General features: G+C 36.7%; 1 pseudogene; it reads right to left on the reverse strand.

The window, feature by feature from the left end:
- LOC107722134 (calcium-binding mitochondrial carrier protein Aralar2-like) overlaps nt 1-21,560 on the reverse strand; it is a 38,582-nt pseudogene extending 17,022 nt beyond the window's left edge.
- Between the last annotated feature and the right edge of the window lie 698 nt (nt 21,561-22,258).

A 22,258-nucleotide genomic window follows, 5' to 3' on the forward strand; every position in this document is an offset into this window, starting at 1 on the left:
ATCCCCCTGTTATAATTCTGTATGGGTGATGAAGATCTCAGCCTCTCTTTTGTCAGCTTTATGATTGACAAATACCAGTAGTTAGTGTTTTCAATGGAGGTCACATGGCAATTGCACCTTGCAATCACAATTTGAATCTGTGACCTCACAGAATGCTTTAAAAACTCATGTTCCAGCACTAAAAGCAGAGCAGATACTCATTATCTGAGCGCCATTGACTGCGTAGAGCATTCATGTTCTTCATTGTTAAGTTCCTGTGCTGGTATGTGCCCTTTCATGCTCTGCACATTGTCCCCTCGAGCAGCAAAGGTAGACTTAATCTCTTCAAAGCAGGTAAGGTCAGAGGGAAGATGACCTGCCCCTGGCTTTCATGAAAACGCTTTTTGTTGGTGCGTCACCAATGGCCTGGCTGCACGAAGCCACTGACCTCTGTAGAGGCCGAAGAAGCCCTCGTAGCGTACGACCTTCTTGAAACAGTCAAAGCTGTTCTTGTACATCAGCTCGTCCATAAAGGAACCTGAAGTACGCTGGTTCTGCATGCGGGTCTTTACCAGGTCGATGGGGTACACGGCAGTGGCACCCATGGCTGTCATGAGAGGAAATTTGTTTAAAACTATGTACGATATGGAATAGTAAGACTGTTCAAGAAATAATTCACCCAAAAAATTTTATTTGCTAAGAAATGTATTCACTCTCAGGACACCCGAGATGTAGATGAGTTTGTTTCATCATCAGAACAGATTTGGAGAAATTTTGCATTACATCACTTACCAATGGATCCTATGCAATGAATGGGTGCCGTCAGAATGAGAGTCTAAACTGCTGATAAAAACATCACAATAAACCACAAGTAATCCACATGACTTCAGTCCATCAATTAACATCTTGTGAAATGAAAATCTGTGTGTTTGTAATAAACAAATTCATCATTAAGATTCATCTTTTAGCTTCCGGCTAAAATTCAATAATATTGCTTTCTCCAGTGAAGTCATCTCATCTGAATCAGGAGATTAATATGCACAGATCAAGCTCCGCTTGCATGAGAAAACAGTCTAAAACAGTTCTAAACAAATATGTCAGTGGATTTTGATGTGAGAGGACAACAGGAAACTGGAGGAAGTGTTATTATGAATTACAAATTGGTATTTTGGCCAGAAGCAATGATTTAAAGTTAAAATGTTTTAATGATTGATTTGTTTCTTAAAAATACTTTTCATTTACAAGACATTGATTAATTACTTGTGGATTACTGTGATGTTTTTATAAGCTGTTTGGACCCTCATTCTGATGGCACCCATTCACTGCAGAGGATCCACTGGTGAGCAAGTGATGTAATGCTTAATTTCTCCAAATCTCTTCCGATGAAGAAACAAACTCATCTACATCTTGGATACCATGAGAGAGAGTACATTTTCATTTTTGGGTGAACTATTCTTTTAAAAGAGATGTGCAGGCTGATGAAGGACACGTGGGGGGACACATTGATGAAGGACACATCAAACAACAACAAAAAAGGAACGGAAAGAAAGTCAGGATATTTTGGAAGAAAACATCAGTCAATTCTTATCTGACAACTTTGGGGTGGACACAAAGGGGATACAGCACCGACAGGCTTAATTAAAGAGTGAGTTGCCCTGCACTACCTCCTTATTACCTTGTCTCCTCTGAGAGAGCCAGACTGGAGCCAAACACAGGGCCAAGCACCACCTCCTTACGTACACACAGTCCAACACACACACACACCTCTGATCACTGACAGGTACAAAAGAATCTACCCAGGAGGTTCCCATGGTGCATAACCTCATTAAACTGGAGAAATAGCCCCCTAAGAAGGCAATAGGGCAGGCTTTGTTTTTCTTTTTGTCCAGTCCTGCTATCTCTCATGTGGAGGAGGGGCTGCTGCTGGTGCAGGCTCAGGTAAAGGAGTGGTGCACAATGATCTGTGACTGACTCACCTCCAGCCACAGAGCCCAGGGTGAACCTGTACCCCGACTCAGCGGCCTGAAGCAGAACAGAGCAAGACACATCCCCGCCAGCCTGCTGTGCACAGAGAAAATACAAAGACAAGACAATCAGAACTGACACCATTATGCTTTTTTAAAATGTCGAGTTATCAGTCATATAAATGGTATTTAGATTATGAATAAAAAGTTGCAACACTGTTATCAAAAGCAAAGAAAATACAAAGACTAGAGAATCAGAACTGCCACCATTATGCTTTTCAAAAATTTCTAGTTATCAATCATATACAGTAAATGGTATTTAGATTATGAATAAAAAGTTGCAAAGCTATTATCAAAAGCAAAGAATGGCTTTTTTCTCAGAATACTTTAATAATAGAATAGAATAGAACAGAACAGAACAGAAAGACAAAACATTTTAATATAATACAAAACAATATAATATAATTTTTGCAACTCTGATATAAGAAATGTTACTTGAGCACCAAATCAGCATATTAGAATGATTATGTGACACTGACAACTGGAGTAATTATGCTGAAAACATTTAAATATATAAAAATAGAACATTTAAAAAAAAAATCATTAAGAGAGAATAGAATAGAATATAGTTTATAAATAATATATAGCATATAAATAAAGTAAAAGCTGTTATCAAAAGCAAAGAGTGTCCTTTTGTGGCCTTTTACAAGTCAATTTATTTTGGTTATCCAACACCAATCTGTTTAGGTAAAAAAAAAAGCCTTTGAGAAACCTAAGTTTGCATTTAACATTTCCACTCACATTTGTTTTATTTTACTTTCAATGAATTTACTATTATTCTAAAATGAACATGGAAAATAAAAGAAAGACTGCGTATGTAGAAACTTCTGACTAACCGTTGACATAATTTCATTCTGCTTTCTGTTAGTTTAATTACTGAAAAAAAGAAACATTAGGATTTTACAACATAATAAAATACTTAATTTAGTTTGATCCAGTATCCCTAGATAATGAGAAATGCTGCTTTTATCATAGTGTTAGTCGAGACAAGCAGAAACCACAATCGACTGGGTTCAATCAGTGCTCTAGCCACGGCTGTAGCCCCACAGTTCGAGAGAGCACAAGAAATAAGGCCAGCCAGAACCATCCAAGCGTCCCATGCCGCATTCCCCGCCGGAGATACAGTTGCTCTGCCTACCCGAGACCACCTGTCAGGAACCTCAAGGTAACTGCGCCCCCCTCCCAGACTCACTGAGGGGTTAAGGGTGTGGGATGAACTGTGTTGGGAGAGAGCTGGCCAGCAGCCCATAAGGCCAGACCACAGCCCAAAGCAGCTCATTGTGGTGGGACTGGCGTCTCCGTCCCAGGCCCCCGCTTCGTATGGCCCTGCACGAAGGAATAACTCGGCCCTCAATGTGTTTGGAGGCAGAACTTCTGATAAAATAAAGAGGGAATATCTAGGCACAGACACACTCTCTTTCTTTTCCCTGTAGAGTCTTCAAGTCTTTCTGTCTGTTTTCATTTCCCCTCATCTCACCATCAGACATTGATAAGTTTCCTCGACTGCTGGGCTTGCGTTTCATTTACAGCTTTTTATATGTGTGATCTGTGTGCTGATGACAGATTCAGATATTCTCTTCTTTCACTGCTCTGGTCAAAGCAAAGACGAGAGCTCAGCAGTAGCTGACGGAAAAATCCAGAGGGGCTGGAAATGATGCGTCGATCAGAAGCACTTACTTATAAACACAAGTTCTCAAAATATATCTTTAACTTTAGCAACCGAGACATTACAAAAAGAGTGAACCAATAACATCAATATGAGTAAAAGTATTGCATTTAGATAACTATAACTTGTTAATGTGATTTGACAAGTTATCTAAGGATATATAAGTCACATTTCTGCAATGACAGAACAAAGAAAAAAATAGAACAATACACTATGGGTGTGGGCATACAAGTGTGCTAACCAGAGAGTCAAAATCGTTCAATCACTGTCAAAATAATTCATGTACACGAAACATTCCCAGAATTCACCATAAATTCCACTACATTCATTTATCAGAAATTCTGTCATGTCTTACTAAGTATCTCAAATTCTCAGAAAATGAGTACTGTAAATGCATGAAGAAAATGCCTTATTTCTGTTTTTAAAAGAGATTTTCTTTGTAACTATCTTCTGCACATCTCTGTATGTTATTTATGTATTAATTTAAAAGAGATTTTCTTTGTGACTATCTTCCGTGCATCTCCTTATGTTATTTACTTATTCATTTATACACTACTGTTCAAAGGTTTGCTGTCAGTAAGATTTTTTTTTTTTTTTGATGAAATAAATACTTTTATCAGCAAGGGTGCATTAAATTGATCAAAAGTGACAGTAAGACATTTATAATGTTACAAAAGATTTGTATTTCAAATGAATGCTGTTCTTTTGAACTTTCTATTCATCCTGAAAAGCCTGAAGAAAGCGTAACAGTTTCCACAAAAATATTAAACAGCACAACTGTTTGGAACTTTGACAATAAGAAGAAATGTTTCTTGAGCAGCAAATCAGCATTTTAGAATGATTTCTGAAGGATCATTTGACATTACTGGAGTAATGATGATGAAAATTTTGGCTTTTCCATCACATGAATAAATGATCAAATTTAAATAAATTCATTCATTCATTTTTAATTATATTAAAACAAGAAAATAGTTTAAATTGTACTTTTTAGTGTATTTTTGATCAAATAAAAGCAGTCTTGGTAGAGACTGTCATTATGACATTTTTTAAGAATCATACTGACATTAAACTTTTGAACGGTAGTGTATGTTCACCATATACATTTATATTGCATGTGTTTAGTGGCTTTGATTTATTACATTTTTATGTCATGTCTGAATGTCATTATGCATGTGTTATCTGTTTGTCTTAAAAAATGCAGGAAAAGGAAAAGTGCATATTTTAAAATGGCACTGTACTTTTTACCAACTACAATGAAGTAGCACAATAGTATAACGGTTTTAACGCACAACCTCAGAACTGAGTCATAGTGTCCCAAATGTTAATGGACCAAGGCCCAGTTTATACCAATCACTATAATCTTTTAAGACAAGTTTATACTCTGAGTTTCTGAGGGTTACCCGTCTTTGAATCTCAGCAAGGTTGTAAGGAAGAGCTCCCTCCTCCAGAGGTGCCATCATCTCAATGTCAACTAAACCAACACGTCTGTAAAAAACCAAAAACATGGGCAGACATAAATAAACAGATTCCTTTTTTCTGCCTTTTCAGAGCACAACATCTCAAAGATGTTTGAGGAAACGTGGTATAGTGTACCCTCACAAGTAAAAACCTCCAACATCTTGACTCAAAGTGAGGTAGGTAATAGCAGTATCACATTGCAAAGAAATAATAATGTCCAAAAACAAACTCCTGATCACCATTTGCTCCATTTGAGACCTACCCAGTAGTGTCATGAGTCAGTTCATAGGTCGTGGCATCTGACTCTTCAAAAATGTTCATGTGATATCTTTGGTTTTGGAAAGAGGGGTTTAACTCACCATGATTACACCGCTCTATGGCTCAGAGCAGATATTTTGTAAATATACTTCCAAGCTCATTACTGTTCTGGTAAGAACTTTGCAGCAGTTACAGTAGTGTGGAAACATATGTACCGCTGCTGCAGGAAAGTTAGAACAAGCTGGACCGTGTTCAAAACCTCCCGCTGTACAATAATAGGAAGAGTCATGTATCATCGACTATGCAATTGCCAGAACAAGACTCAGAATAGAGAGACCAGAAAACTTTTCACATATAATTGAATGCTGTTTTTAGATGGCGAGAGTGAAACACAGGCAGAGCTGAAGTATGTTATGGCTGAACCTCGAACCCTCGTCTTGATGGGGAGAGGCTCTCAGACGATGATTCAGCAGGGCCCTGTTGCCATGGTGACTCACCCTCTCGGCTCAGACAGGTCAGCCAGCTGGGACAGGATGTTCACTTCCATAGGGGTCACCTGGCCAAACCTCTGGGCAGCAATGATGAACTCCTCTGCAAAACAGGGAAAATACAGAATCATTTAATTACTGCTAAAATTTCATTTATAGTAATCAACAAGCTTGTTTCACAAAGATACACAGTGGCCTATTCCAAAGTATGAAATCAGTTTTTCAAAAACCTTTTTGACATTTATGCTTACTAAAATTAGTTTTCCATTTTAATATATTTTAAAGTGTAATTTATTCCTATGATGGCAAAGCTCAGTGTCACATGATCCTTTAGAAATCATTCTAATATGCTGATTTGTTGCTCAAAAACATTTCTTATTATTATCAATTTTGAAAACAGTTGTACTGCTTAATTTTTTCATGGAAACTGCAAAACATTTCTTTCAGGATTCTTTGATGAATAGAAAGTTCGAAAGAACAGCGTTATTTAAAATATAATTTTTTATAAAAATGTAAAAGGATTTACTGTTAATTTTAATCAATTTAATGCATTTTGTTGAATAAAAGTATTAATTTCTTTAAAAAATAAATAATTAAACAAACAAAACAAATCTTACTGATCCCAAACTTTTCAACTGTAGCGAATTTGGCCACTTAAAGGAATAGTTCACCCCAAAAAGGAAAATGTTGTCATCATTTACTCACCCTCATGTTGTTCCAAACCTGCATAAGTTTATTTTATATGTTGAACACAAAATATTATATTTTGAAGAACCAAACAGTTGTTGGTCCCCCATTGACTTCCATAGTTAGGGAAAGAAATACTATGGAAGTCAATGGGGACAATCAATTGTTTGATTACCAGCATTCTTCAAAATATCTTCTTTTATGTTCAACATAAGAAAGAAACTCCTACAGGTTTGGAACGACATAAGGGTGAGTAAATGATGACAAAAGTTTCATTTTGGGATGAACTATTCCTTTAAGCCACACTTTAAAATATATGACTATATACTAATATAAATAACTAAATAAAATATTAAATCAAGTGGCATCTGCAAACAAATGATGCAACGGTAAGGTAAGTAGTTGAGGTAAGATCTCAAATTACCTCAAAATGCATGAATGCCGCTCAGAATCACATGATTATAAACAGTAAAATTACTTCCTCAAAGTGGCCTTCACTAACAAGAGCTCTTCATGGAGGAATTCAGTTACATGCTTTCATTTAAAATGACCCTATATGTACAACGCCTTGCGCCATCTGTAATTAAAATAAAAGTCACTTGATTTGAAGTTTTGTTCATAGAGTATTACAAGCCAAATACATTTCAGTGTCACTGAGTGATCCCTACCGGATCATGTAGTAAATAATTAATTCAAATATTTAGTAAATCATATCAGTTGGTTGTGTAGGTTAAGTGCAGAGTGGTAATGAGCAGAACGAACACAGGCCGGTTAACAGTGGGATTCCCACTGCACTGGTATAGAGTGACTAGCCTGAAAAAGGCAGCAAGTGTTCTTACACAGAGGCCTATTGAATCAAGGCCAGCTCAGCTTACCCCGGCCTTAAACACGCTGTGAAGTGTGAAGAACGCTCCAATCAAAGATCACGCAGGGCATCTGTCTCTTCAGCTCCCTCCAAAAACAAACACCAGCTACTGATAAGTGTGAGGAACATGCCGCCAAGAGCATTCGACCTGCCAAAAATCATATCATAAGTATCACAGCGGAAAAGTAACTTGCGGAAATCACGCGGAAGCGATGAAATAAGTGAGATGAAATTCTACTTTAGAATGGCCAGAAAAGCAGTAAGATGATCCACATTAAATGTTTTTATACATTTGCAAGCTCTTTTTTACTATCTGCGTCCTTTGTGTGGGGTGATGTGTTCCCTGTTTTCCCCAGGTAGCAAACGATGACTGTTGCAATGACGAAACTATGCTACGGTGTACCACTCAAAACATACGGAACCAATCAGCTGTGGGTCAACAAGAGAAGTAGACATGGAAATTCGCACGCACAGGTCCCAGCGGAGCCCGACGGCGGCCTACAGCCTCTGTGGGAACAGCAGCGGTAAATGTAGCCTCCCCACCCATGGCCCCGGTCTCCACAGGGCTGATAGCATCGAAGGCTGGGTGTGTACAGCAAGAGTGTGTGTCCAAGACGCAGAGCTCCATTGCAGCCAGACTATGAGGGCTGTTTCACAGGTCAGCAGTTGGCCAGGGAGACAAAAACCAAGGGTTTTTTAAGGTTCTGGGGGCTTTGTTTTAAAAGCCCTCCTTGATGGGATATTGACAGGTTTTTCAAAGTTATTTATCATCCTCTAATGAGCTAAACATGACTTATTACAACGGTAATATTACACTTGTATTATGCAAAATTGTTAAATATATAAATAATTAAAATAATAATAATAATTAGAAGAGTCTGAGTGAGTAAAAAAATCAGCAATTTTGAATTTAACATTTAATTATTAACAATTTTATTTCTTTTGTTTTAAAAGTTCACGACAACGTATGTAAGAAATATGTAAAATTGTAAACTTTTTTTTCAAAATATCTATTATCAAGCAAAATCTATTATTTAACACTTATTTTATATATATATATTAGTGCTGTCAAACGATTAATCGCGATTAATCGCATCCAAAATAAAAGTTTTTGTTTACATAATATATATGTGTAGAATTTGAGTAATATACAATTACATATTTATTTATATTGAATTACACACATTATATGAATATAGCATTTTAAAAAGTGCACAACAACATATGTAAGACATTTAACTGTTTAAAAAATAAATAAGAATATTTCTAAATACTAATAAGAAAATGTCTAAATATACTTAAATACAAGAAATATTATATATATATATATAAATACACATACACACATATGTGTGTGTGTGTGTGTGTGTGTGTGTGAATTAAACACACATTATAAAATACAAGTAATTATATTGCCCCAACAAACACATAAAAGCAAACTTATAATCTCCAGCAATGCATTGTGGGTATTTTTTTTTGTTTTGGGGCACATAAAGTCAGCCTAATCAGGGGAGGCAGGACAAAGTCAAAACAAGACAGGACTAAAACAAAAACACTACTAACCTTTAGTAACTTCCACATCTTTGCGGTTGCCTGCCAGGGTAGTGTAGATTTTCCTAATGAGCTCCATGTTGTTTAGCAGAGAGTTGAAGCCATTAAAGTAGGAAAAGCTGACCTGATGTGACGTACTGCCACCGGCCACCTGCAAAATTGGCAGACGCACACACAGACATTTGAACGAAGACATCCTTTTACGAGGGACAGAGGTGATAAATAGTTAAGAATTCTATGGAGTGCCAAACATTAATCAAGCTACAGTGCAGCGACATCTTTAGCACTTCCACCCCACGGAGTGCTAAATAAATACATGTGTTTCACAGAGAGGCACACTGGTAATTTCAGAGGGATTCAAGCTCGAGGGCCATTTTTAATTAAGCTGTTTTATGAGAAGAGGGACATATAAAGTGGAAAACTAACATGAGGTAAATCTTTAAATAGCATCTGACAGAATGCTTGGTGTAAAAACTCCCTTTGCCAATCTGATAGCAAAAGAAAATGGGGAAAAGAAAAAGAAAACTAGCCAGTGACTAATTTCATTTATGCTGAAATAATAAGCATTTATGAAATGTAACATTTTTCAAATATATCCAATGATTTCACTAGACCAAGTGTAGTTTGGCTAAAATAGTGCTTGTATAGTTTTCTTCAGGCCTAAGAGGGATTGGAAAGAAAAGCGAGAGCAGATTGTCTCTCACTAGATGGCGCTGTGTGCTTTGCAGAAATGGTGGTGTCTACCTGAAGCCACAAAAAATCAGACCTGCACTGAAGTTTCCTTAACCAATATGTCATTTGTAAAATCCCTGCATAAACCTGCCCATAAAAAGTATAAACCTTTATGTAGATGGGAAAAAATGTTTACACCACCTGTCTTGTTTTGCAAGGCATCTAAATGAGAGGATTGAGTGTATAGACTGGGTCTGACGAGAGTATTGTCTTTAATTTATTTCTAATGGCCTCGAAATTGTGTGTTTACAAACATCTCCTAGAATCCCAAGGTTTATGAGGCACAAACTGTGGAGAAAATGACAGACCCCACCGAGTGTGTATAAAACAGACCGCTTACACACATACACCTAGCAAATAAATATCTCCCAGTGGTTTACGTGAAACAAAAGTCAATCACAAAACTGTCATACAGTACAACCACTGGCTGAAATAGCTAAAACATAAATAAAAATAAACAAACTCACTGCAACTAAGCATTCCTCCACAAATGGTGTGAGCATGTGGGGTCTGATGGTCACCATGATGTCCCTGAAGTCCAGAGCGGTGATGGTGCCTGTCTTGGCCTTGTCTCTTTGCATAAAAGCCTGTCTGGCATGTTCTAGCTGCATCTCCTGCAACACAATACATGTCAATCAGTCTGTGCATGCTGGTAGTTTACAGAATGCTGAATTGGAGTGATTTGTACTGGGAAAAAAAACCCACACAGATATATTACATGCATGTGATTTTATGCATGTGATCCATTATGTACAGCTGGCCTTAATTATGTAAAAATGCAAATGCAAATCATTTCTTTGAATGGTAAAAGCAGCTGCAGTTGATATATAAATATTAAATATAAAGACTATATATATATAAATATAATGATTAAATGAACCCTGTGCATCGATCTAAATCAAAATATGTGAAAATATTTAGTCTAAAACATAAAAAAAGAGTATCAATTATAATACTATTTATTTTACTTAATCATGAAAATCAAACAATTAAATAAATTGATTATTTAAAAAATATATTATTTTAAATGTAAAAAATATTTATAAATATATTTTAATTTATAAAAGTATCAGTTCATACCCTCATGATGTTTCAATTAAATAACTATTTTATGCGTTTGTTGTTATTTTCAATTAATTTATTTGGACGTTTGGAGAGGAAACTCTCATTTTGTTGATTGCGCAACTCATCTGAAACGGCTGCAGTATCACATCAGGAGACGAGAATGACTTTCTTACACATCTCAGGCTTTTAAAGAGAGTTGTTTTTCTTTCTTCCCGCATAATTGAGCTACCGTTCCAAAACACTAGAAATATAGGTCTGCTGTGCGAATGGACGTGTCTTCGTATAGAAGAAACGTCTGCTCACAAAACACTATTAGAGGAAATGTCAAAGCTTTGAATGTCACACTCCATGCTAACCTATTTCTGATATTATAGAAATGTCACTGTCCTAATAAAAATACAGCGATAATACAGTTACAGATTGTTGCCGGTAATTTCACTATTATTAACCTATTTTTCCACATCAGCATACTTATTTGAATATTTGCAAATCACATTAAAGCAAATGCTGGAAAAACAAAGAAGCTGACTTTACATCTTACACTGTACATGCTGAGTCCTGTGCTTTTCGAAAACACACAAACAATGTAGCAGTGTAAATAAATAAAACAAGGGCAGAGGTAGAGCAAAATATTATCTGGCTACAGATTTCTCCCGTCTTGCATTGTGCTGCTCCAGTCACAAGCATGTGGAATTGCATAATAATTGTGGATCTGAACCTTACAGTTTACAGTTAGTCTCTTAAAACCTTAAATTACTGCAACTGTGAGTGTTTCAAAAGCATGCTTTTTATTTAGGGAGGAGAAGAACTGAACCCCCGAAAGCCAATATTGAAACCACCGTGGCATTTATTGTGCCTGTAATTGTCTTTGGATTCAAATAAAAACATTTGATGAGCCACCTCTGTTTGGGTCAGTTATTTCAATTCAAGCGCTGGCATTAAAACTGCATTTAAACAGCTGCTTAAAAATGTCTGAGAAGATCTCATCATCTATTTTCAGGTTAAGAAAATTGCAGGATCTTAGACCTTTGGCTATGACAGTAATACCATTTCTGACAGTAGAGCCAGATTTTCGACATGTCATATTTGCAGGTGGTCATATTGACATGAAGTCAGTGTTGGAAAGCATCCATTCATAAAGGAAAGGAAAATAATTCTGAGAATTTGTGGATTTCATAGAGAGTAAATCTGAGTCTACAGCTTTTTTTCCTCATACGTACGTGAAGCTGCTGGTTCATTTGTACAGTGCAGCGTGATATTGTATCAGTGCTGTAGTGGATAAAATCGAACAGTTAACACTGACCGGATTTTCAAATCACTCCAAACGACCATAAAAAAAAGTTGCCAATTCAAAGAAAATGAAAATGAAAAAAAAAATTAAACAGGAAATGTGTTTTTTCATCGTTTTCAAGTTCCAAAAACAAAATTAATCCTGTCTTGGCCACAAACACAATATCGGCGTGTTTCTCGCAGTTTCCCGAAAAACCCATCTGGTCCAAGTTAAGTTTAATATAAAAAGCTCATTCAGATATAGTGAGCGTAGATGCAAACTTGGCACAGCCGACCCCTCACACCCCCTCTGCCCACTCTCAGGTCTAGACGCTATATAGGAAAATGTCTTGCACACCACAGATACAAAAGGAATACTGCTATTCTTCTTGCAGGAGAAAACCTTTACCTGTTTTAGGGGAATCGCTAGACTGCACTGAGGTTACGTCACCTAATGAGAAACAAATGCTGGCATAGGAATATAACTCCAGTGTTTCATTAATGACTAACTAGGTCAATATGCCTCGTTGTGCTGCGGGAAATGGTGCCCAGAACTGTGTGTCAATCTAGGCGAGACCAGGCACAGAATATACCAAACAAGACATTACATCGATCTGAGCTCTGCGGCGGTAAAGGAACATATGTGACGAGGACAGTATGAAAGTGAACGTGTTTGGGCGTACGTGGCGGGAAAGGTGAGGTGCAAGTGGATCAGAGAGAAATTAGACAGCAGTCATACCCACCAGCAGAAACTGAGTGAACTCCCCGTAGTTAAGGTGTTTCTTCCTCCCGGCGCCAAAGTGGAGCTGAACAATTTCCGAGTTCCAGTTAAAGGGGATGTGCTGGTGTATAGTGGTCTGACCGAAAACCTGTTTCACCTCCTCTGAAATTAGAGATAAGCCTGACGTCAGAAATGTCATTGTTGAGGATTGAGTTACAAAACTATGCATTGTTAGATTTTAGTACCGCCAAAACAAGGGTCTAAAAGTAGGGGTTTAACGGTACACAAATATGACGGTTCGGTATGTACCTCGGTTTTAACATCACGGTTCGGAATGATTTCAGTACAGCAGGGGGAAAAACTTTTTTTTTTTTAAATGGTTTACTGAACAAGTTGCTCTTTCTTTAAATACATTCAGTTATAGTTTAAATGTTCTTAGATCGCGTTTATACAGCGATCTGTCATGCCACATCAAAGACTGTGAAAACGCCATTTATTATTTGAATTTCCGAAAAAAAAACTGTATTCGTTCGGTTCACATGCGTACCGAACCGAAAGACCCGTACCGAAACGGTTCGTACCGAATACGTGTACCGTTACACCCCTATCTAAAAGTAAACCTCGTTTAGAAATACAAGGCATCAAACTGATATTTTTTTTTTTTTAAACATGATAATACACATTAAGCATTTTGAAAAAATACAAATAAAAACCATTATGTAATGTATTATATAAAATGAAGCAGATATATTTACGATTTGGCACTTTTGTAAATTTAAGACATTGAACTTGACTCTTTATACAGAAATGCAGATGTTCTTGCTCTTGGACCATCTCAAATCATGAGGGAGAACTTGATCAACAGGTTTTACACAAAACTGCCGTTCATCAAATCGAAAAAAGACATTTAGACTTTTAAGTTTATTTTTCAATTCAACTGTTCACTCATATGCTGATGATATAATTTGTAATAAAACATATTCAATAAATTAGAAAATAAAAGGCTAAACAGAAGTGGCAAAATATGTCTTTACGATGAAGATGACGATAAAAGCAAAGAAAAATGGGGTTGAAGGTTTTGCAGAGAAGCATTCCTCATGGAGCGCTGCAGTACCAACAGGTTTTTCCCATTTATGGCAAATTATATACAGTAAGCAGTCATTTAGCAGATGCTTTTTATATTGCATTACAACAGAGTTCCACTGTGGAGCTACTCCAGACCTTTATTTTATCAGTGTTTATGAACCTGTCAACACATCTCTGTCCTTCTTTCTTTATATCGCTTTGGAGTCGCATGGCAGCCTGAAAGTTTATTACCTCTAATTCACCTAATTGATGTTGAAGGGAGGAGAAAAATGAAAAAAGCCCTAGTCATTCATTAATTAAAACCTAAATTTTCCAAACCCTTAAAAATATCCCTTCATAATATGACTTGCAATGACAGGGTTTATTAAATGGTGAAAAAAGACTGTTTAATGTAACAGCAAGAGACCTTTAATGCTTTTAATGACATTAAGAGGGTTATAAATGGGAGTCTCCTGTTCACTTTAACACAGAGCGGCATTTCATTTTCCTACCCTCTGTAGCGCATCACAATATAGTGACTTTGACATGACCATAATCTTAGTCAGAAGTTATTTGCTATTTATATTGACGTGATTGCTACAGTTGAAAAACAGGTGTATGAGACAAATACTGCCTATACGTTCTCATTACAGCTCAACCCAGATGTACCACTGACGACATGAACAACAAGAGACCTTTGAATGGCACAGAAACATCACCTCTAAATAACCGAGTCATTTCAATACAAAATAAGCATATGTGCATGTATTATCTGATCTTATTCCCTATTGATTAAAACAGGTTGATGAAAGTCTCTTTCTCTCCGCCTAGGCACTTTGGGTAGTGCATTTGAAATGAGCTGATCTGACAGGTCTCACCTACAAAAGGCAAATTAGACTATTTAAGTCAATTAGGGAAATTTAACGCATGAGATACACACATGCATTCTTCCTGTGCCAAGTTCTTTTGCAACATGAATATAACTGCAAAAGCAACTTCTCATATTATTGGTGCATTACTATCCTTTGTTCTTAGTCTTGTCTGGAAGCAGATAACCGCAATGAATGTCAAGTGGAAGATTTTACTCATGTCCACTAGGGACTGTTTAAAATTTTGAAGATCTCCGGCAGTGGATGAATAAACCTGATTAAGAGTTTTACCTTTACTGATCCTGTAGTACTTTGCTAAGTGACAGGAATCTGTCGGTCTAAGCAAGCATTAGACTACTTAACATTAGTCCTTTGTTTTGAGGCTGGTGGCTGAACATAAGGTGCTTTGGAATTATACTTGATAACCTCACTGATTTAGACATTCAGCTGATATAATTAGCCTACAGTTTAGGCCAAAACAAGGATATTCATGTAATGGAAATTAAAATTTATTTCTATGCTTGAAATTCTTAGAAATTCTTGTGATGAAAAAAGCAAAGCAAATTTAAAAAAAAAAGCAAAACAAAACAAAAAAGCAATGCAAACAAAAAACAAATCAAAAAAACAAGACAAAGCAAAGCAAAGCAAAGAAAAACAAAACAGGGATGCTTTTACAGAAAGTGAAGTGCCTAACAAGGCTTTGAGTGACTTACCCTTTATAAATCACGGCAACAGTAGATTAATAAAAGACTTCAATGTTCAAAAAACATTTACATTTACTATTACACAGCTTTTCTGCCAAGTAATAGAGTTAATTCCCGTAACTGTAGCCTGTTTGACATTGCCAAACAACACAACAACTAGGCCCATTTATACAGAACGCATGCAGTCACAGGTGAACATTTATGAACATTTTACAACGGCTTCAAACACAGCTCATCCAATCAGAATTTTGAACTGGAACTCTGTTTTATGAAGAGTGTTGTACACTCACCAAAAGTGGCAATTCCATTTCCAGTTTTGTCAAAGAGCTGGAAGGCAACCGTGAAGAGAGCATCCGGAGCGCACAGCACAGACTCAAAAGCCAGAAACTCCTTGAAGGAGATCAACCTGATGGAGACAAACAGACTTACAGCCTACATATTGTGGACACTTCACTCCACCAGCCTGGCATTGCATTATTGAATGATGAGAGGGTATCACTCACTGATTACTGCTTCTCGCCGCCAAACAAAAAAAGGTAGCACATATTTTCATTGTGAACACTTGACACTTGAGTGATTTGTTCAACTGTAATTATCAGCCTAAAATTATGATGTACAAAACATCTAAACACACAGTCCAGCTTCGATTCTAGGCCCAGAGATTAAGTGAATGACAAAACAATTTGACATAACAGGCTATTCAATGATCCCAATCTTGATTGAAGTGCTTCCAATTTGACTGTCAAATGTCATTACCTTACTGAAAATGGGAGCAGTTCATATAAGGCCCCCAGGATGGGAACTCAGTAAATAATGTGATTACAACAAGTCATGCTGCAGTACAGTAAGGAAATGCTCAGGAATTACTAGTATACACATACACTACTAGTCAAAAGGAGACACCGTGATTTTTATGGTCTTCTTCAACAACTTTTTATGTACAGGCTTATAATAAAAATGCTTAAAAATAAAGAATATATAAACAAATATATAGTCAAAAAAAATTTAATATTTCAAAATATTTTTCAAATTATATTTATATAAAAATGATATAATAAATGCAATAGAAATAGTATCTCTGTAAGAATTTCTATACTAAACTAAAATATTAATTTTGTTTTCTTTTTCAATGAAGAGTTGAACCAGAGTAAAAGAAAATGGTTTGCTATTGATTAGGTGTGCCCAAACTTTTGACTCCTTCTGCACATTTTAAAAAGAGTTAGGAAGCCTTCTTATATTTCCACTATTATTAAATATATCAATTTTAAGATTATTTCATTAGTTCCTATATGTGTGCTCGCTTTACAGTAAGGATAAACGGGTGCTATTGTTCAAAAAATATTCAAGTAAACCTACAGAAAGATTAAAAAATGTATATCAATAAAGGGGAACAGCACTACTTCTGCAAATGACTAAAAGTTTGAATCATAATGGAGAGCATGACATTTGCAGAACATCAGAAAACACATAAACATGCACACAGCCGCACACATACACACGTATCTACCTCATCAAATAAGCAATTTCAGCATTCATAGGAAACCCTGGGGACCATGCAATCTAGTCTTTATTTAAGCGCAGTTCAAAGTTGCCTCAACTCCATTATGAATTTCACAAATGGATACAGCAATTACTCGAGGTCACTGCTAACGAGCAGTCCCAATGCATGCATCTCTAATTTATTTCAATTTCCAGGGAGCAATGATTACATTTTCGTGGCCACTCTAATTAATTTTGTTACTGATGAAATTCAAAGGAACTGAGAATTTGCGCGCTTCCAGCATGCCAAATCAGCCACATTGTGGAGTCAAGAGTAATTGTTTTATTAACTAAGCTGACAGTAGGAGAACAGGAGCCTGCTGTTTCAGAGTGGGTGGAGAGCTACAAAGGCGATCCACTGGGCCCGGGCGTCAATGATTAAAAACAAAAAGCAATGAGAAAAGATACAGATGCTGCTGCTTTTACTAAAAGAAAAGTCTACTAAAACTCAGCAATTGATTAAAATGCATCTCCGACACCAGAAACCATTGGAAGGAAACGATGGACTTCTAAATCACCAGATGGTATTGCTTTCATTTCAGATCAGCTTGATGGTCACTGCAATTGATTTTGGGAGCGTATCTGCATTAAATAGCCTCCTATCAACACGCACAAGAATGAGTTGTGCATGTAGTTTCCCCAGCACCATGCCAGACGTGAGGCTTATGATGGTTGATTAGCAGTTCCTTGACTACTAGAGAACAATTACGCTGATACACAAACACGCTAAGATGCCGCAGCCATGAAAAACAAACTAAACTGAAGCTCGAATAATAAGGCCAATGCAAAACATCTTCCAACCATCAACTAAAATGGCACAGAACCAGAAGGGTAACATGGGGAATGCAAAAACTTTTCTCAAATATGATACTGAAATGGTTTAATAATATGGGCAGTTCATGTGGAACTGTGTTTTTCTAAACTCAAACTGGAAAACCTTTTTAAACACACCACTATCCAGTTTGGGGTCAGTAGTTTTTTTTTTTTTTTAAGAAATTTATATTTTTATTTAGCGAGGACACATTAAAATTATCAAAAGTGACAGTAATGACATTTAGAATGTTACAAAATATTTTTTCCCAAAATAAATGCTGTTCTGTTCAACTTTCTATTCTTCAGAAAATCCTGAAAAAAAATGCTTCACATTTTCCACAAAAATATTAAGCAGCACAACTGTTTTAAACACTGATAATAAGAAGAATTAATAATTGAGCACCAAATCACACTGAAGATTGGGGTAACGGTTGCTGAAAATCCAGCTTTGCCATCACAGGAATACATTTCATTTTAAAATATATTAATAAAGAAAACTGTTATTTTTAATTATAATAATATTTCACAATATTACAGTTTTTATCGTATTTTTCATTAAATAAATGCAGACTTGGTGGGCATAAAAGACCCATTTCAAATTGTTTTCAATTCTTGATCTTACACTGCAATCATCAAAACTCTGGAGAGAGACATACTATTATTTTTCATAGATCTGTAATATTATGTTGCTATCAATTTTCAATGTGTTATGCTAATCACAACAGGCATACGTTTTACAAATCATTTCCCTATATCTCCCAGCGGGTGCCACGCACCTTTAAATTGTGTTGTTTCTAAAAGAGAAAGGTGCTGGTAAACACTGTCCTTAGCAGAAACACTATTTACAGACTTATTATTTCAGTGGTTTAGCGTAGTAGCTTTTATCCGTGACAGGTGAAGAGAGAGCACCTTCAATAAGCTCTGGCCCTGTCATTCTCACTGACAAGCGTGGATGCAGAGGGACGTGGGCTGGTTTAGCTTTCCTTGAGTGCATACCTCAGACCAGCCTGAAACCACATGGGCACGGACTGCCATTTTCTCAGCATGCGCTCTTTACAAAGTTTTAACCCCCAAGAGTTTCACACTTGAGGAGTTTTTCCATCAGAAATGGAGAGGGGAGAAACGATAGAGGGAGAGAAGGAGAGAATGTCTGGCAGATCTTTGAATCAGCAGGGAAGTCTACATGTGTTGAATGAATGATTCAGAACCGTTGGCAGGATGCCGCTCAAACAGGGCTGAGTGAATAAAGGAGAAATGATTCAGTGCCTGATGGATGTCACCATATCACTTGATTTATTCCAGCTCAGGAGGAGGTAGAAAATGCATCATGCTGTTTGTATCCATCTCATGAAACAGAGATAACCTGTGAATCATCTCAATCAGATGAAAACCTACCTCGGTTGTAAAACATGTCATGTTCAGCAAAAACATAGGCTCCCACACAAACAGATTTAACTAGAGATGGATAAGATGGAAATTTTACGATTTTGAATACATTTAAACATTATAACGAGCTTTATTTGTACATACATTTATTTTGAAAAAATATGAACCGCTGTGAGGGCTTCATTCCATCATAATTCTGGGACGAAGGCCTCAAAATGAACGTTTCTTCATTTGCAACGTTCCACAGTCCTGACGGCATAAAGGTCCCGACCACAGCCGCCACTTTGACCAAACCTCAGAAATCCATATATATCCAGATCTTTACTTAACTAGTTCAGTAACCTACATGCATTGTGCGAATATAAAAAAAAGATCAACCAAAAAAACAATGCTTACCAACATACTCTATGAACCTTTTTCCATAATCTTGATTAAATCAAACAACGCTCCTATTTTTTACTCAAAGCCTTGCAAATAAATAAAAAATGATGTTCAGAAAGAGAGCTCAAGCCATGATTCCCTAATAGTTATCCGTTAATAGCTGAGATGCAGCAAATTATCCATCCTCAAAGTCGCACAAAGCATGAGAGCTGAATGGCACAGGCAATTACAGTGCGTGTGTACCTCTCCCGGTCTATGGCAGCCCTAATAATGTGTGCCGCATGACCACATGCACTCGGCGCAGAACACGGCCGGGGCTGGTTGCCGTGGTAACGCACAATCTTTTTGGACTTACGCTTGCGTATCATTGGCCATCATTATGTATCATTAAAAGCATACATATTAATGCAAAAAGGGGTTGAGCCGTGCTGCCTGAATGGAGCAGCACCTGAACAAAGTGTGGCGTGTTAAGATTTCTGACCCTTCATCCTAATGCAGGATTAAAAGCGGAAGATACCGCAGCATAATCCACATCCATTTCACAGCAAAGGCTTTGTTTATGAATCAAATGAACTATAAAGTCGTGAATTATTCATGAAAAAAAACACAAATTCAGCTGTGTTTTGGTTATTGTCATTTAAAAACTGAAAATTCAACAGTATTATTTAGGGGCAATTTTGTTTTGTTTTTGGTAGCACAGTTTGATTTGTTTCCAAACTATAACCTGCTAAAGGCTCAAGTGCGACATAAAAATTTAACAGCAGCAATAGAAATAAATACTAACCCATCTTTGGTCTGGTCCACAACCCCTGCCATTAAACCAGTGGCCTCCTTGGAAAGCTGTATGTCTGTTTGTGCGTGAAGGAACTTGGACACAAAGTCCTCTCGGGACATGAAGTTCTCTCCATTCTTCTCCACACTGGCATACTGTGAAGGGAAAAAAACTGGGCTAATATCATATATATATATATACAGTATATATAATGTTGAGGCCACTTGCAGTACAGAATAGATATAGAGAATAAAATACTTTGTTACATGTTTGTTCACAAAATATCAGCAATCTGATTTACATAAAATATGATGCATGTTATACAATAAACCAGCAAATTTAAAGCAGTCATTGAAACAGTCACTTAATACAGTGATTGTACAATGCAGTATTTCATGACTACTAGTATGGCAAAATACATCTCAATATCGCATCAAAATGGTAGTAATAAATACTCAGAATTAAAAGCCCATGATAATATAAGCAAAGAGAAATGACCTTCATAGTTAAAGGCAACATGGACAAAACATTTTACAATCATTCAGAAGGTACTTTCTACTCTTTATGGCAGATATCAGAAGGAAAGAAAAAGGTTGATTATTGAAAGGAATATTAAGCGTGTGTTAGTTCACTGCTGTTAAGATTCATTTAAGATGCTCCTTAAAATACGTTATTCATGCAAAGTTCTTCTTGTGCGTTTAAGGAACTCCGCTTCGTATATTCATGTGAACTTACTATGAGTTCCATACAGTGCTCGATGCATTTTTAAATTAATTCTCAGGTTTTCTTTCTGTAATGAGAAATTTATTAAAGGGTTACATCAGATAGAGGTATATGTCATTGACACCAGTGCTTAGATGTTGGGCTACGGCTCCCGTCCCTTCATTTCCAGACTTTCAGGGGAGATAAGCGATGACATACCTTCAAGAAAATGGACTTGAGCTCTGCTGGATCAGCCCTCTTTATCATTACCTGTAGAGACAAACACATTGTGATCTACATTCATAATGAATCTACACATATATATATGTGCCTGGTGCTCTCATTTAACATTATTTTAGGATTGAGATTTTTTTATAATGACATTCCAGTGGTAATAGTGATCATATTATATTTACTAAGTGATATTATTATTAAAAGCATCTTCTATGTAAGGAACCCAAGCAAGCACTTGTAATGTGAAGCTCAACTTCAGCTCACTTCAAGAATGTTTAGCATCCTATAAACCCCATGACACCCATTCAAGCACTCAAGCAGACGCTGGACAGTCTATCTGCAGGGGTTTGATGCTTCATCCGAGCTCTCTGAAGTGCTCTTGTGTCTCAATGTCATTGAGAGACGCTAACATTCACCCAGGACATTAGCAGGCTAACTAGCTCTATCACACCGGCTCCGGCTGCTGTGTACTGAAGGTTATCAGTTAATCTCCCTTGCGTCTCTCCAGTATCCTGCAATGACGTTTTCTGGATATATACGTATAGTTCACGATCAAATAGTGAGCTCTTTTCGTCTGTAAAAAGCCTAGCTGTTTCTGTGCGAGAATAGCGCTTACCTTTGCTGCCACGCTCAGCTAGCGCACAACTATAGCAACAGGAAGACTTCTCGTGCTTGATGACGTTTCCATGGAGATCACGTGCAGGACAGTAGCGGCTGTTGCGCGCAGAGGAAAGCGGATAAAACGCTCACGTTCCTAGGAGCAGTAGAATGTCCCTATCATTTTCATATATTGTATAAAATAACAGTTTTTTAAGAAGGTTAATCATTAATCATTAGTTAGTTATCACAATATCAGTTGTGATTTTTTTAAAGGAAGCCGTTGCTTTGATTTGAGCAGATGTTATTTGTAATTTTCCTGGGTGATCTGCACTAATTTTTCACAAGAATATACAAATATAAATAAATATTTAATTGTTTATTTCCTATCTCTATTCGAAAAATTTCAAAGAAGCATATATTGTAGTAGGTA

This window comes from Sinocyclocheilus rhinocerous, unplaced genomic scaffold (assembly GCF_001515625.1).
Source record: "Sinocyclocheilus rhinocerous isolate Xijiao unplaced genomic scaffold, SAMN03320098_v1.1 scaffold781, whole genome shotgun sequence".
Lineage (NCBI taxonomy): Eukaryota > Metazoa > Chordata > Actinopteri > Cypriniformes > Cyprinidae > Sinocyclocheilus > Sinocyclocheilus rhinocerous.